Source organism: Entelurus aequoreus, linkage group LG12 (genome assembly GCF_033978785.1).
Source record: "Entelurus aequoreus isolate RoL-2023_Sb linkage group LG12, RoL_Eaeq_v1.1, whole genome shotgun sequence".
Classification (NCBI taxonomy): Eukaryota; Metazoa; Chordata; class Actinopteri; order Syngnathiformes; family Syngnathidae; genus Entelurus; species Entelurus aequoreus.
Window position 1 is genome coordinate 10,781,353 of NC_084742.1, and position 17,894 is coordinate 10,799,246.

At 37.4% G+C, this 17,894-nt stretch overlaps 1 protein-coding gene across 3 annotated transcripts in view; it reads left to right on the forward strand.

The window, feature by feature from the left end:
- The window catches only part of syt12 (synaptotagmin XII), a 100,730-nt gene that overhangs the window by 4,726 nt on the left and 78,110 nt on the right, over positions 1-17,894 (forward strand). The window contains exon 2 of one of the 3 annotated variants that reach the window (XM_062064682.1): positions 4,238-4,303. The exons of the other annotated variants lie outside the window; for them this stretch is intronic. The gene's annotated coding sequence lies outside the window, so the exon portion shown is untranslated. The remainder of the gene's footprint in view (positions 1-4,237; positions 4,304-17,894) is intronic. 3 annotated transcript variants of the gene reach the window in all.

A 17,894-nucleotide genomic window follows, 5' to 3' on the forward strand; every position in this document is an offset into this window, starting at 1 on the left:
AGCTTCGTCTCTACCTGCGCAACTCCTTCGGTCTTTCCACGCGGACTCCGGTGTGGCAGAGAGCCAGAAGCTGGTCTCTGCTGCCAACATGGCCATGGCCAAAAGTCTCCCCTATAGGCAGATCCATAAGTTCACAAGAAAGCACTGCAGAAGTCACAAAAGTGCCACCACTTGTTGCGTAATTTCGAATGGGCTTGACCCAACACAAAAGGAGGATACACAAGAGCACAAAGCTCCTGCAACCAGCAGCCACTACAGCGGTGCCATCTTGGTTTGTTTGTTTTAGACCGTGGGTCGGCAAACTGCGGCTAGCCGCATGTGGCTTTTTAGTGTCACCCTAGTGGCTCTTTTTCAAAAATGTATGAAAATGGAAAAAGGGTAAAAGTATATTTTTTGTATTAATATGGTTTCTGTAGGAGGACAAACATGACACAAACCTTTAATATGTTTGTGTTTATGCTTCACTGATGAGAGTATTTTGCGAGCGCTGTTTTGTCCTACTAATTTTGGCGGTTCTTGAGGTCACCATAGCTGTGTGGACTGTGACGCAACAGTTTGTTTACATGTATAACTTTCTCCAACGCTGCCACAAAAAGACGTTTTTTATGCCACTCCTTCTTTGTCTCATTTTGTCCACCAAACGTTTTATGCTGTGCGTGAATGCACAAAGGTGATCTTTGTTGATGTTATTGACTTGCGTGAAGTGCTAATCAGGCATATTTGGTCAGTGCATGACTATAAACTAATCGATGCTAACAAACTATTTAGGCTAGCTGTTTGCCTCGTTTGTAGGTATATTTGAGCTCATTTAATTTCCTTTACTTATGCCTGACTGCAGCTGATAGAGGCTCCAGCCCCGACCACACTTCCCACCCACAACCCTGAGAGGGACAAGCGGTAAAAAAAGGATGGCTGGATGTCCTCTGTGTATATAATTTATATTTGCATGTCTCATTATCTGTATGTAATATTGGCTGCATTTCTCATAGCTGTTTGTGTGCCATGTTGTTCCAGACCATAGCAAACGTTACCCAGCTTGCCTAAGATTGTCATAAATCCATTAGAAGAATACGACCTGTCGTTTCCTTCAACTTGGACACACACGTCTATACCTTTGGCCATTCTAAGCCAGTAATTTCCAGGAGTTATCTCAGCCTCTCATAAGCCTCTGTTTTACTTATGTCTTCCAATGTTGTAAAAATGTGTAGAATAAATATAAAACATTTCTGTCAGTAAGCGACACATAGTCATTTTGATACTAGGCTGTCATAGCTAATATAGACACTTACATCATGTGTTGCCTTCATTATAAAATTTATAAGGCTTTTTCATCATAAGGTTTTTATTTTTTTGCGGCTCCAGACAGATTTGTCTTTTGTATTTTTGGTCCAATATGGTTCTTTCACCATTTTGGGTTGCCGACCCTTGGTAGACGGAGACTTTTAGTCAGACCTCCATGCACAGTTTTATAGTCGAGACCGCAGGAGACACATTTGTTGTTTCCAATACCCACACTTGTAAATATTTGTTGGATTGTTGGAAAGTGAACAAAGTCATTACTCGAGGTTGCCAGATTGTGTGGACTTTAATGTAATTAGTGGCGTCTTTGGAGAAGCGTTGGCGGTCCTTTACATCTAAATGCTCTAATGAGGTACTTCCACTTGGCCCTGCCACGTTTGCTCTTCAGCTTCTTTCACCATTGATTCAATGATGGCCGTTGACCAACCATACTTGAAACAAATGATAAACCCTAACTAAAACATTCCTGACCAAATGTAACTGTTGAGAGGGTAAACTTGTTTTCAGGGTTTGGAACAAAGCACTCACACAAACATATGCTGACATAAACTTATTTTCTCATCTTGTTGAGGGGAGTGTCATGTGACGCCATGACCCCTGACCTCTCCCTTAACCCTAAACCGGGGCTTAAGCTGGGTAGCAGGTGTGACCCGCAGGTTAAGGGAGTGCATACTCGCACAACAGTAGTGTTACTCACACCTCTTCATACAACACAATGTTTACACTGAAGAGCAGTGCAGTGGTGATCTGCAGGCTAAAGAATGAGTAATAATAAAGTTGACAGAATTACTAGATTATTCAGTACTAATAAAGAATATATATATATATATATATATATATATATATATATATATATATATATATATATATATATATATATATATATATATATATATATATATATATATTTGAGTGAACATTGTTAAATAATAAGTGAAGGAAATAGGATAAACAGTACCTTATTTACAAGATTAACCACGTTTTTTTATTTTACACCAATAGGAATTTCTTCTGTATAAACAACACCGACACAGAACGAAGGGACAAAATTAACCTGGGAATTTTACTGCTTTAGATCAGAGGTAGTATAAGAGAAAGCAACAGTTTGTTGTTTGGAATGGTATTCCATAATTCCAGGACCGGGTTATGTGTTTTTCTTTATACCTAACACTCACCGATCGCACACTGTTTGTTGTTATAAAAGTAGCTGTCCCTGTCTGACAAGTATACCGGATCTTCTGATTCTGCAACTTTGTGAGATGTCTGGGTGAAAGAGGTCAGAGGAGCTTTGGACTAGACCAGGGGTCCCCAAACTACGGGCCGAATCCGGCCCGCCAGCGTCCAAAATCAGGCCCGCGGGAAGTCCCAAGTATACAAAAATCAAAACAAACAAAAAAAAAAATTTTTTTTTTTTAATACATTTTTTTTTCTGTCTTCTCTTATCCACTTTGTACCACTTGCTACTCACGGTGTCTCCTAGCCGCTCAAGCAAATCATATTGTCTAAAAATGCATTTTCTCATCGATAACGTGACATCATCGCGCGCGCGGAAAGTGCGCTATATATATCTAATATATATATATATATATGTATATATATTAGGGCCGCAACTAACGATTAATTTGATAATCGATTAATCTGTCGATTATTACTTCGATTAATCGATTAATAATCGGATAAAAGAGACAAACTACATTTCTATCCTATCCAGTATTTTATTGAAAAAAAACCAGTATACTGGCACCATACTTATTTTGATTATTGTTTCTCAGCTGTTTGTAAATGTTGCAGTTTATAAATAAAGGTTTAGTAAAAATAAATAAAAATAATTTTTAAAAAAATAAATAAAAACTCTGCGCATAGCATAGATCCAACGAATCGATGACTAAATTAATCGGCAACTATTTTAATAATCGATTTTAATCGATTTAATCGATTAGTTGTTGCAGCCCTAATATATATATATATATATATATATATATATATATATATATATATATATATATATATATATATATATATATATATATATATAAAAATATATATATATATATAATTTATATATATATATATATTATATATATATATATATATATATATATATATATATATATATATATATATATATATATATATATATATATATATATATATATATATATATATATATATATATATATAATCTAATATATATATATATCTATATATCTAATATATATATATATATATATATATATATATATATATAAATTATATATATATATATATATATATATATATTTATATATATATATATATATATATATATATATATATAATATATATATATATATATATATATATATATATTTATATATATATAAAATATATATATATATATATATATATATATATATATATATATATATATATATATATATATATATATATATATATATATATATATATATACACAGCCCGGCCCCCGGCCAAATTGTTTTAACCCAATGCGGCCTCTGAGTCAAAAAGTTTGGGGACCCCTGGACTAGACCATGACAATCAAAGTGTATTTGCTCCTGACTAAGGATGGGTACAGAGATTGGTAGTTTTGTAGGTACAGACCAAATACCTTTAGTACTAACGGGTATTGATTCACGTACAATCAAACGGCACAATACTTGGTTCCGATTATACTGGACATCAAATCTGATTTTTTTACCCTCAAGTGACACAGATTGGCAAAAAAATATCCTATCTAAACACTCTAAAGTGCTTAAAATCTGATATTTTCGCATTCGATTTGGGCCACAGCTGGGGGTTGTCCGAATCCATTTAGAATCTGATCTTTTCAAATTTGACTGCTGTTTAAACGGCAATGCGACCTGTTTGTTGCTTTTACGTCATCTTTGTTCAAGCTACGTCATTTGTGTGTACAGCACGATCCCTTTCCTTTATGCAGCTCTCGTCTTCCTCTTCCTGTGGTTGTTTTCCATCATCTGCCTACTTCATCTACACAACAGTCACGGTAAAAACCCACTAACACGTTGATCTGTGGTGTCCATGTATTTTTTGTGTAGTAGCGACTTCCTTGTTCATTTACGGAATCCGGTCAATTTCTTTTGTTTTCACATTGTCGAACTGCGCATGCAAGCACTCAGAGCGGACTTAGCCGGACTGCTTGTGGGTAATGTTAACATTTTAGCAACAAGCAAGCGTGTCTTATAGAAAAAGCTCGAAAGTACAGTCGGGCTCCACTTTTCAAAATGCGCTAGTTTTGTGCTAATTTACATTGGCTGTGCCATGTACATGCTACTCATTAGCATTAGCGATTTTTTATAGCAATGTCAACACCTCCAAATGAGATATTCAGAACTACAACTAAGATGCATGTTACAATCAAACAGTTGATGTGTAATCAGTACAATACTTGCTGTATAAAATTTTTCTAGGGCTAAACAAAAGACTAGACTGGCACATTCAGCTTAATGACAAAAACTACTTCCTGGCTAGGCAACAGTTTTAAATATTGAATTGAAAAAATTTAATTTTATTATAAACAATTAATATATATTAACACATGAACACACAATAGTGTCGAAATTTGTTACCGGTATAGATTCCTATGTACCAGGAATTAGTACCGTGTCAGCACAATTGTGAAAGTAACCATCCCTTGTCCAAGCACATGTGGACGAGGCAGAGTACACTTGTCATTGTCTGTCTGTGTACGTACATATTTTGTAAACACATAGCTGCTTTTGAGAAATACTCTTTTACTCGCCTCGTACTAACCTTCGACTTGCTGCCTGTTTCCCCACAACTTTATCTTTGAAGTTAAGCCAAAGTACACTTTCAATGCCTTTTGGGGTGTTAATCAGCATTAAGACTCAACAAGTCAGATAAGCATTGTCGAGTGGTTGTAGTATTAGGTTTATTTTGAACATGCATGTAGTTACAGCGTGCACATCACATATTTACAGTTTCACATTCCGACATGTCTGAAAAGGAGTAGGAAGATGAAGAGCTTAGTGTAACAAATAGAAAATTAAGGATATACTGGAGGTTTACAGAGGTACTGCAGGGGGATTGTGAATTTGTTGGTTGATTATACATTTTAAAACTATATTTTTTATATTGCCCACACAATTTGTCTGCAAATGTAAATGTCCTTAAACACACATTAACATTGTGCAACACACTATATGTAGTTTACCATGGCAGTGGATTGGCTACCTTACTCACTGTACTTTGCAGGTTTAAAATAAAAACATGCATTAATAATTATGGTTCATGCTAGCATTTAAAATAGCTAGCAATTAGCACGCTAGCTACCGGCCGGAAATTAGTGCATTAGTTGTCAGCTAGCTGTTAGCGGCACTTTACTGTTTTAGTTGAATATCTTAGTATTGCACAATAACAAGGTACCTTCAGGACTCGTTTAAGTTAAAACATCATTTATACAAAATATGTAAGTAGGGGGTGCCCGCTCCATGTCTCAATCAAAGTTTGGGGGTCCTTGACCTGGAAAACGTTGAAGACCCCTAATTTAGGACATCCTAATGCTGTGGTCCAAATTACTTTTCGTATTTGTTTTGCAATCAAAACAATGAAAATGTCTTAAAACATTCATCCCTATAGTGTTGCCTGTTTTACAAACAGAGGTGTCTTGGAATAGACTATTTGACGATTTGATTCGGAGGAGTCTGATTTGACTTCCAACCTTGCAGTCGAATCGTTGGACATTTAAACCCCCCCTCGGACACGTAGCATGCCAGTGACCTGAGTAAACTATCCAATCTCTGCCGTGTTAATTTGTTTATCTGAGCTTTTTACATTTTTGAGGTAAAAAAAGTCGCAAATAAGATCTGTTTATTCGTAGGGAAGTTCAAAGTTCAAAGGGGTTATTGTCATGTGCACAATAGAAACATGTTTCATTATCTGTACAATGAAATTAGCTGTGCTCTTTGCTAGCATACATTCTAGTATACAAAAATGTTTTGCCCATCGTCAACTGATTGTTAACTTTGAGTTAAAGTTATGAAAATTGATTATGAGAGTTTGGGTGAGGGTGGCCCGCATCAGGTGTTTCACAAGAAAAGCTTTGTGAAAAAAATCCCAATCTTCTCAAATGTCTTTTTTTTTTTTTTTAACACAAAATACGATGAAAAAAAACTCGATAATTAATAAGAAATTAAGTATATACAGTGTTTCCCACACATTCATTTATTTGTGGCGGCCCGCCACGAAAGAATTACGTCCGCCACAAATTAAAAAAAAAAAAAAAAAAAAAGAATTTTTTTTTTTTGTCCTTTCCAGCTTTTCAGGCAAATCATATAGTTGATGTAGATGCCCATATAGGCTGTTCAGATTTACTTTACAAAAGAGAAGTGTAGGATACTTCTCTTGTTGCCTTATTTGTATTTGACCACTACTGTTTTCTGTTTATTTGTTACTGACTGTGGCAGGACACCTCTGCCTCTGTTTCACTTTATATTGCTGGTAAATAATATGGTTGTAGTAGTAGGCTAAAGTTAAATTATTTAGTATGCACTAATTAAAGGGGCAGAGCTTTAAGAGAAATTTTAGCTTTTATATTTTATAAGATATATTTTTTGTAAGAACCACAATTAATAAATATATTTCAGTGAATAACTTATTGTTCAAATCTGTATATAAATATGTACATAAAGTGTTGTAATTATATTGTAAAATGGATCGATGTTTAAAACAAAACTGTTATTATTAATTAGTAAGTATACATTTTTTGAGCCTTTTTAGAGAAAATAATATCATTGTAGTAAATTATGCAAATTACTCGATGATGTCATGTCAACCACGCCCATGGCCACGCCCATAGACACGCCCCCACCACAACAGGTATCTTGGCAGTTTATGGGAAACACTTATATACATGTCTTAGGCTTTGGAGTAAGGCAGGGCGATATGGCCTTTTATTAATATCTCAATATTTTTAAGCCATGTCACGATACACGATATACATCTCGATATTTTGCCTTAGCCTTGAATTAACACTTGATGCATATAATCACAGCAGTATGATGATTCTATGTGTCTACATTAAACATTCTTGTTCATACTGCATTAATATATGCTAATTTTAAATTTCATGCAGAGGGAAACCACAATTTACCAAAACTATATTTATTAAACAGTTATTAAGTAGTGGCACAAACATTCATGTCATTTCAAAACAGAAACTGCAAGATTGTCACAGACATTTTAAAACAAGCTATTAGCGCACTTTTGTGCATGATGTCACTAAGATGACGCATCAAAACAACACTAAATTAAAGTGCACTTTTTGTACAGAACGCAACTACAATAGTATAAAAACAAATAAAGTGCACTTTTGTGCATGATGTCACACAAGATATTTCAATAACTGTCAAATAAAAATGAGTTGCAAAATAGGAAATCAAATAGTGTATGTCCTTTGCTATATGGTAGGTTACTGTGGATGTTATCTCATTCTTCCATCCATCCATTTTCTAGCGCTTGTCCTTTTTGGAGTCACGGGGGGTGCTGGAGCCTATCTCAGCTGCATTCGGGCGGAAGGCGGGATACACCCTGGACAAGTCGCCACCTCATTGCAGGGCCGTTATCTCATTCTGTTGTTGACTCATTTTTTCATATGGTGTTGATCTGGAAATTGTTGCTTAGGCATTTTGTGGGCATGGCACCGAACGGAGATGTTGACATGCAGAGTTTCAAGCACTCCTTATTCTCTAGCGGGTGACTTTTCAAATTATGCTACATATTAGCAGTAATGCTACTTTTTGTAGCAACGCTTTTGCCGCATACTTGTTCGACATCTTCCCGCTTGAAGCCAAACCACCGCCAGACGATGGACCCCGTGCTGTTTTTCTTCGGAATGAAGTCTTCCTTCATTTGTTACCAGATTCGCACCTTCTTTCTCTCGTATTACCACTCGCACCACTCCTCTAGCATCACAGCTAATGTTACCCATGCTGCTACCTCTTTGCTCAGCGAGGGCGTAAGACGCGACAGTATGTGACGTATATAAGAAGGTGCGCTTGTTTTACGTCTCTGTGAGAAGGAAAGACAAGAAAGAGTGAGAAAAGCCTGTAGTGTAATGCCCACAGCTAAAAGCAACTGCGTGAGAACATATACTCGAATATCACGATATATTAATTTTCTATATTGCACAGAGCCAAACCCGTGATATATCGAGTATATTCGATATATCGCCCAGCCCTACTTTGGAGTATATTTTAATATTTTAAATCCACTTGGGGCCACTGTCGTGTTTAGCCGATGCATGGAAAACGTCTCGATGCACAGAGAATGTCATTTCCGCTTCTTTTAACGTTCCTCGATCTGTGGTTAGTAATGTTTTTGCGCTTGATGTTCATGTCTTTCATGATGAGATGAACACCATGGCATTTGTAGATCGTACAATGTACCAGGATAGCAAGTGCAAACCGAGGGTTATCCGCCGTGCTGTTGTTAAAGGAAAAAGAAGCGGAAATAGGACAGTGCTGTTGTTGTTGTTGTTGTAAACGTAATCATAGAAATAAAAAAACTAATTACATTAAATAAAAATATATGTAGTGTTTGTGTGAGGAAATGCAAATACAATGCAAATGGCGCGATGCAAATAAATAATAATGACCCACAAATAACGGTGTGACCCTGTAATTGTTCTGGGTTATTGGGCACTGTTATTTCTGACGGACAGCTGTCGCTATGTGGCTGCAGACTACATTAGGCTAAATTGAATTCCTTACTTTTCTTTTATATGGCCGCGTATGTATCACGTTCATTCATTTTGTCAGAGAGAAACATATATGCGTATAATGTCCCAATGGGCAGCAACTTTAAAAACGTTTTTAGGGAAGTGTTGTGAACGCAGCGTGCTGGGACGAATGTCTGCGTGTGCCCAATAGAAACGAGGCAGCCAGCCAGGCACGGAAGAAAACTCTCCATGGCAACACTGCTGTAACTTTCACTCATTGAGAAATATTTCTCTGCTTGCATCAAGCCCGGTCGATGTCCTGCCTCTGAAAGCCATATGCACCATTGTGTTTGGTAGGTTCGTTCAGCTCCGCACACAACACAGCAAAGTGCCATTCATAAAAAACATGCGGGCCGCACTAACAATAAACTTTCATTATAAATTGGCCCGCGCGCTGCAAGATTGAGACCCCTGCCCTAGATTTTGGATTGACAAAAACAACCACTTAGGTTGTGAAATGTGCTGCACACTTTTAGGGGACTGACAAAGACATTTGAGTAAAGTTTGGGCAACATTGGTTGTAAAAACATCAAGCAAAACCTCTTTGACTTAACAACTAAATTATCCATAAGTCATTGAGGGCGCTACAGATGTATGAGTTTAGTTTTTTACTCATCCAATTGATGTGTGAATGATACATTTATAAATGTTACCAAAGACTTGAAATATTCTTTATTGTTAATTTTTCCATACTCTTCTTAATGTCCCAGAGTTTGTAAGCATTAGTGATTGAAAAAAAGGATCTTTAGTAGTTGTAATTTGTTGATACAGCTTGGACAGGACCACTGCTTTTAGTTACTTGCTTCTGCTCCATTTTTTTGTAGTTCATCCCAAAGGTATTTGTTCCCAGTCTTTTATCCAAATAGTGACTCAGACTTAGTGTCTAGAAATGTACTTAAGTGTTCTAGAACTTTTCTTCAATCCGTTGTAAAGCTTCAATGATGATCTTAATGACTGCATTTACTGGGGTCAAAAAGCCGTGTCAGACGTTGTTCTTTCATCAAAGCCAGTGATTTAAACATGTTCTTGGTAGGATACATTCAGCATAGAACAAACTTGATGGCAGTATGCGCATTTTGAGCTGAATAGCGTTGCCTGGACAAACGGTGTTTGGCGTCATCGTTGTCCTTTGGGATCTATAAAACAAAAGTGGATCCTCTGCCAGCGGTGACGTCATGACCTTTTTCACTGTGAATGCAGTCAGCTCACATGTGCCCTTGTCAGTGCAGTGTGATGTTGTGTTAACGCCTCTTTGAGATCTTGCAATAGCTCGTTTTGGCAGCCACAGAAAAGCCTAAATGGCGATAAAATAGCAGTAAGCCGATTGAGTGATCTGCTATGTCTAATTTTTAAATGTCCTGATGCCTCCCAGCAGGGGACTGTGTTAGCTGTTGGTGTCAACAATACTTAAATATTTATCTTGGGAAGCTATTAGGTGTGGAAACAAGTCAGTGCATGGGCTTTACTCTGCAACTTTCCTAGCTAAAATACCGCCAATAGACTTTATTTGGGGGTATCTTCTAAAACAGGGCCTTTTCATGGCCTTACCTCAGAGAATATGATACCGACTTTAAAGACAGATTTTCTTGCAGCATATTGTGTAGCTTTTAGTAGTCAGTCAAGCTATGAACCCTTTCACTATAGCAACTAAAAAAAGTATGGTATATACATTTGTCCTTTGGGCGATTTTGGCTTCTTTTTTTTATCGATATCATCCAGCACTTTGTTTCCGATACCAATATCAACCGATATAGATATTTGCAGTAGCTCTTTCCTCAAACTAAAACAAATACTGCAAAGTAAGTTCTAGAAAAGGTGCCAGGGTTTCCCCTAGTTTGCCAAGATACCTGTGGTGGTGGGGGCGTGGTCACCATCACGTCATTGTATAATTTGTTATGATAAAAGGGACAAGCGGTAGAAAATGGATTGATGGATGGATATGATTTTCTTTAAAAAGGCTAACAAATGTATGCATACAATATTTAAAAATGCATCTGTGTTATTAATTAATATTAACATATATTTTTTATACTATATCGTTTTGCTGTTGTTTCAAATGTTGCTGCTTATTGTACAATGTACTTTGTTGAGAAAGTGTCTAGAGACTTTTAGTGACTTTTTCTTTATCAAAAACGACTAGCAACAAATTTAGCATCTTTTTCTGGTGGGAAAAATATACAAGTGTAACCCATTTATTATTGACTGCACACAAGTTTAAAGACTCTACTTCTGTCCCTCCATTTACCGCGACAAACATCGAGCATGACGTCACACTTGCTTCGCGCTGCTGCTCCAGTTGAACTTTCTTCTCTTACAAGCCGCCATCGTCCTCTTAAAATTTGCTCATTTTGTAGATATATCTGTCTGTATTAATCTCGAATATATTAAACTATGTCCACATCGCAGACATGTTGCCTCTGCTGCAGACGATCCGGTGCATATTGCCCACGTCGTCACAACATCCTGTTTCGGCAGTGTTGTTCCCGTGGTCAAAGTCTTTTTTCGGCTGACGAATTTTCGGTGTATCACTAATCAACAGTGCGCAAATAATAGGCTATATAAATGTCCATTCATACTGTAACAACCAGCTGGTGGTAATGTTTTATGTTCGTGTGGTTTTGATTCGTTGTTCATTGTTCCTATGATCGCAAACACACTGTCCGTGCCTTAAGTGGTGTGCATGGGAGGGAATATGTGTTGGAATTGGGCCAGTTGTTACCATAACATTGGCCAATAAAAGTTAAAAATAGCGTCAGACTTTATGTGACTTCTTCGGAAGGCTACATCCTATTACTTTAATTTGTTTTCACGTAAAAAACCCTTATTTTTAAGTACTGGCGGCTTTAATTTAGCCACAGACGTGTGTCACGGTCAGTTAAATTAAGGGGAAACCCATCCATCCATCCATTTTCTACCGCTTGTCCCTTTCGGAGTCGCGGGGGGTGCTGGAGCCTATCTCAGCTGCATTCGGGCGGAAGGCGGGGTACACCCTGGACAAGTCGCCACCTCATCGCAGACAACATTCACACACTAGGGTCGATTTAGTGTTGCCAATCAACCTATCCCCAGGTGCATGTTTTTGGAGGTGGGAGGAAGCCGGAGTACCCGGAGGGAACCCACGCAGCCACGGGGAGAACATGCAAACTCCACACAGAAGGATCCCGAGCGCAGGATCGAACCCAGGACCTTCGTATTGTGAGGCAGACGAACTAACCCCTCTTCCACCGTGCTGCCCCAAGGGGAAACCCTGGGTGCTATATTTCTTTTCACCATTTAAAAAAGTCATGAATGAAATGACATGTTGCTCCAGTCCTATTGTCAGTCATTCTGATTATTCCTGGCAATTGTCATTCGATACGTCTTTATTACACATAAATGCAGCCGCAGGAGAGCGGGCGTGCTGTGGGTTGGACTTTTGGAGGATTTTTAGTCTCTGTATTTTAATTCCATATAAAATGCAGTGATTATCATGAACCACTTTTGAGGAGTGATGGCATGCCAGCTATTCTCTACGTGCGTGTGATCAATCGTGCTCTGGTCTTTTTCTTCCAGTTGTGGAAAATTAGGGGAAGTTCATCCAACTTGCGCACAAATCAGTGCGGTCACACTAGCAACACGTTGTGTACCTTAGGTGTGAGGTGGGCTCAGACACGGTATGATTGACTCTTGTTGTTGTTTTGTTTTTTACATCTAAAAGGTTACTTTAAACATTAACTCTACACTTGACAAAATGTTAGATGATTTCTATTTCCATTAGTTCCCATTGGAAGATTTTAAAGAAAGTGCAGTTTAACAAGCTTTCAGAACAAAAAGATGTGACCTTCCACTGTGTTTGGAAAGCCTGCACTACCCTAATGTGCTTATGTCGTGTCTGTCTGTAGTCATCTAAATAAACAGTTACATTTATAAATACATATTTCGTAACTTACAGGAGAGAATTTGTTAGGGGAGCATAAAATCCCTGGAAGGATTTGGGTTTCCTTTTTCATTCGGACACAACAAGCATTTAAGCTTAGTGACACATGTTTCAGGTGATTAAACTTGAGTGTAATGGGATCAATCAAGTCACTTTGAATTAGAAAAGTAAATTGTCACAGACTCTCCTGTCCGCTGTATGCGTGGCCGCAAGATGCAGAGACAGGAGATAACGTGCAGGTAAGAAGCTAATTTAATTATCAAAAACCAGGAGCTTTTAACCAAGGTTGAAAATAGCAAACTTGTTGTAGGCAGGAAGCATGCAACACATGCACAAACAGCAACACACTTAACCAGGGGTGTTCACACTTTTTCAGCAGGCAAACTACTTATCAAATGACCAAGTCGAGGTAATCAACAATCTATATATACACACACACACACACACACACACACACACACACACACACACACACACACACACACACACACACACACACACACACACACACATATATATATATATATATATATATATGTACATATATATATATATATATATATGTATATATATATATATATATATATATATATATATATATATATATATATATATATATATATATATATATATATATATATATATATATATATATATATATATATATATACTTTATTTATTTATTAATGAAGCAGATGTTTTTGTTAAAGGTGTTTAATAAAAATACAAGCATGTTTAACGCATATAGAGTCCCTTCTTTCATTAAGACAAAAATACAAATTAGTATTACCCTATTCTGATGACTTGCATTAATTGGAATTAGACCAGATTCACAGTAGTGCTGATAAGTTTCACTACTTCGAATTTACATTGTGGCGGGAAAAATATTGTTAGCACAGGCATGATGGAGCAAGACAATTAAGGTTAATTTGTGCCTTTATAACGAAACCTTTTTTTTTTTTACATTGAATTATTTTGTGTTTGAATTCAAATTATGTTAACAATTTCATTGAAAAACATTTTTTGTCAGCAAAATGCGTGTTAGAAAATTCTGTGTCTTAAAATTCAGTGTATGAAAATTCCAGCCATCCTTCCATCCACCTTCTTCCGCTTATCCGAGGTCGAGTCGCGCGGGCAGCAGCCTAAGCAAAGAAGCCCAGGCTTCCGTCTCCCTAGCCACTTCGTCCAGTTCCTCCCGGGGGATCCCAAAGCGTTCCCAGGCCAGCCGGCAGACATAGTCCGTCTAACTTGTCCTGGATCTTCCCCGTGGCCTCCTACCGGTCGGACGTGAAACACCTCCCCAGGGAGGCGTCCGAGGGGCATCCTGACCCTATTCCCGAACCACCTCATCTGGCTTTTCTCGATGTGGAGGAGCAGCGGCTTTACTTTGAACTCCTCCCGAATTACTGAGCTTCTCACCCTATCTCTAAGGGAGAGCCCCGCCACCCGACGGAGGAAACCCATTTCGGCCGCTTGTACCCTTGATCTTGTCCTTTTGGTCACAATCCAAAGCTCATGACCGTAGGTGAGGATGGGAACGTTGATCGAGTGTTTAAAAATTCAGTACTGAAAAACTAATTGTACATAAATATGCTGCTTCAAAAAGCAAGACCCACCTTCGTTAAACTAAGACTGAAGCAATCGATCTTGTTTCAGAACCAGCCAATGAGGTGTCAAGTTTGAAGTCACGTGACATGTGTCCTGCAAAACAGCATAAAATGGCATTTACCTGGGCATAATACAACATAACATTTCAACATTTCAATGCGGCTTCAATGTTTGTAATATTTTCTGAATGTGTTTGTTCTATTTTTGGCCAAAGTAAGACAAAGAAAACAATCTGAAATTGTCTTTATTTTTTAGTTTTAATACTATGATTTTAATAGTCCGGCCCAAGTGTGCACAGATTTTCCTCTATGCGGCCCCTGAGCTAAAATGAGTTTGACACCCCTGAATCAACAATATGGTTTGCCTAAGTGGACAGGAGAGATTAAAAAATAAATAAAAATAAAAATATATATTTTTTAATCAATAAGGAATCGTTAGAAATAAGAAACGCGATTCATTTGAAAATTGCATTTTTTTTTTGACATCCCTAGTCGTTACAGTTTTAAAAGCAGGTACCGCGAGAGAGTCTGTTGAAATATAAAGTGTTTCTCGCGTTCCTGCTGGTTGTTTTTTTCTTCATACTGAGCTCGCAGCAGCCAGCGTCATCTCACAAGATTCTCGGGTGCCGTGAATGTCGATCAAGTGCCGAAAATAATGTCATGGCAATCGACCGGTAGCTCGCGATCGACCTAATGGGCACCCCTGCTAATACACCAAGACTGTCTGAGACATGGCGCTGGTATATAAAACATTCCGAAGGTGATAGTAAACAGGTGCGTGTCTTAATCACCAAACAGAGGCAGGTGTGTCCTTCAGCATGCCACACTGGCTGTGACGAGGCAGGGGAAGCGCACATGAAATGGAGAAAGGAAGGTGCGCTGACACTAACTAAACACTAACACACTTGGAAATAATATATGAAGCCAAACCTGTCATGGAAAATCCTGACATAAATTCCTTTGTGGGTATTGGGAATCAATATATAATCACATCACATATCATAGAGGAAAGCATCTAGGATAGGATATTAATTCATCCCACGAGTGCAGGTACAAAAAGTCTACAAAAAATAAGGCAAAACAAAAGTGAATTTAATTATTTAGCACTTTTCTCTAGAGACTCAAAGCGCTTTAAATAGTGAAACCTATTATCTACATCTTTTAAGCTACATTTAATTCAGTGTGGGTGGAACTGGGAGCAGGTGGGTGAAGTGTCTTGCCCAAGGACACAACGGCAGTGACTATGATGGTGGAAGCGAGGATCGAATCGGGAACCCTCAAGTTGCTAGCACGGCCGCGCCACCAACCGAGCCACGCCGCCCCAAAAAAGGGAAACATCAAGAACACAAAGGGAGGATAAACAAGAGCAGAGTTCCTGCACTTGCTAGACAAACAGTCTAGCCTTTGGCTAGTGAGAGTCAAGGATAGTGATAGTGCAAAGAAGAAGCAAGATTTTGAAAACACTCCTCCATGGTTAAAGTCTCGTGTTTCAAAAAACGTGGTTTTCCGGGTGAAATACATGAATAAGCAAAGACAAGTGGATGAAACGAAAGCAGTGGGTTTAGTAGAGATCTGGAAATAGACTACAAACTTGAACTATTTATACTGCACTTCAAACAAAAACAAACTTTCCAAAAAACAAAACAATCCTTCACACTCTAGAGACTCTTACTGTTGTGCTTTACTGAGAAGAACTCTTCTCAACTATTAGCTCGAATAATTTCATTGTCTTCTTGAATGTATGATCTGTGTATTTAGACAAAATTTAGATATAATAGATGTAGTTTTTACATTGACATGTTTCGACTGTCATCAAGGTAAAATGCCCTCCATGATGCCAAAAGGTGTCTGAATATAAGAAACGTATACTATGTACCTGCGTACTTATATGCTTACATCAACTAATATGTATTATTTAATTTAATGTATTAATTTTTTTGTTGGGAGTTGAAGTAATTGCATAATTACCTGCTGGCAGTTTGCAGTGCTTTAGTGTTTGATTAAAAAAAATAAAATAAAGGGGCTGATTGCAACTTGCTCACAGTTACCTGTTTCAGATCAAGAATAAAACAAGAACACCATTTGCTAGCTTATGTTACCATCAATGGTTTAACAGAACACATTATTGTTAAAACTGTCTATATTTTTCACAATTCCTAGGTTTGTGTCATAAGATTTTTTAACGGCTTTAACCCTGTCTTGTCAACACGTACGCACAGGAAGCATGTGCACACATACTAAAGCAGTCCAAGAGAAGCAAGGAACAATTTGCAATCATGTTATTGTTATGATATAATATACATTCAATGATAGCTAACACTAACTATCCAAAGCGCAATTTTTAGCTAACAACCCCCAAACTTAATGTGCGTGCACGTGTTACGTACGTACTGTAAGTAGTTACGTTATTACGTCTTAGAAGCTGTAAGAGACTGGGATGTAACGCTGAAAATACATTGGAAAGTTAGCGCCCTCTAGGCATCTGTGTAAATGTTGTAAACAGCCCCTTTAAAGCTGTTTATTCAAAATCAAAGCAATACTTACTGTACCCTAAATGAACCCACCATGACACGTGACACACATAACTCCCAACAACTTTGCATTTTATCTGCAATAAAAAAAAAAGTAAAAAAAAAATAACGGTTTAAATAATTTATGTTGGGAATGGAATGGGTGAAGAGTCAGTTGTAAAGCATTTTTGTCGATGAATATTTGCTTTTGTTGAAAAGCAGACTGCTTCTTCATTTGCATTTTAATGGAAGCTGAAGATTCCAGATAAGATAGATATAGGTAGCGTCTCTGCAAATGTCCACGTTCTGAGATGTGTACATAATAAGATGTGCACGTATTAAGATGTGTATCTTGCTGTATCTGTATTTTTTTTTATGGTAAACTAGGTCAACATAACGCTTCTATCAGCATCTAAGATGTGAAATTAGTAAAAAAAATAATAATCTCAGTGGCACATCATCACTCTTTCTGTAGTTAGGAGCCTACTTTGTCTTTTTCGAATTATCTGCTTTTGATCTTCACCTAATTAAGAGTGAACATTGGAGGTATTTTACTGTAATCAGTTTATGAGCTGCTGAAGCCAATTCATGACTCAATTTCACAAAAGAAATGTAATCACAAACAGACCTACATTTACTCACTACGTTTCCTTGCACTAAATTAGTCTGATTTATAATTTTTTTAAACATTTTTTTGTATTTTCATCCCTACATGTGAAGTCCAACGTGTCCATGCACACTCTAATGCAGGGGTCCCCAAACTACGGCCTGCGGGCCGAATCCGGCCCACAGGAAGTCCCAAGTTA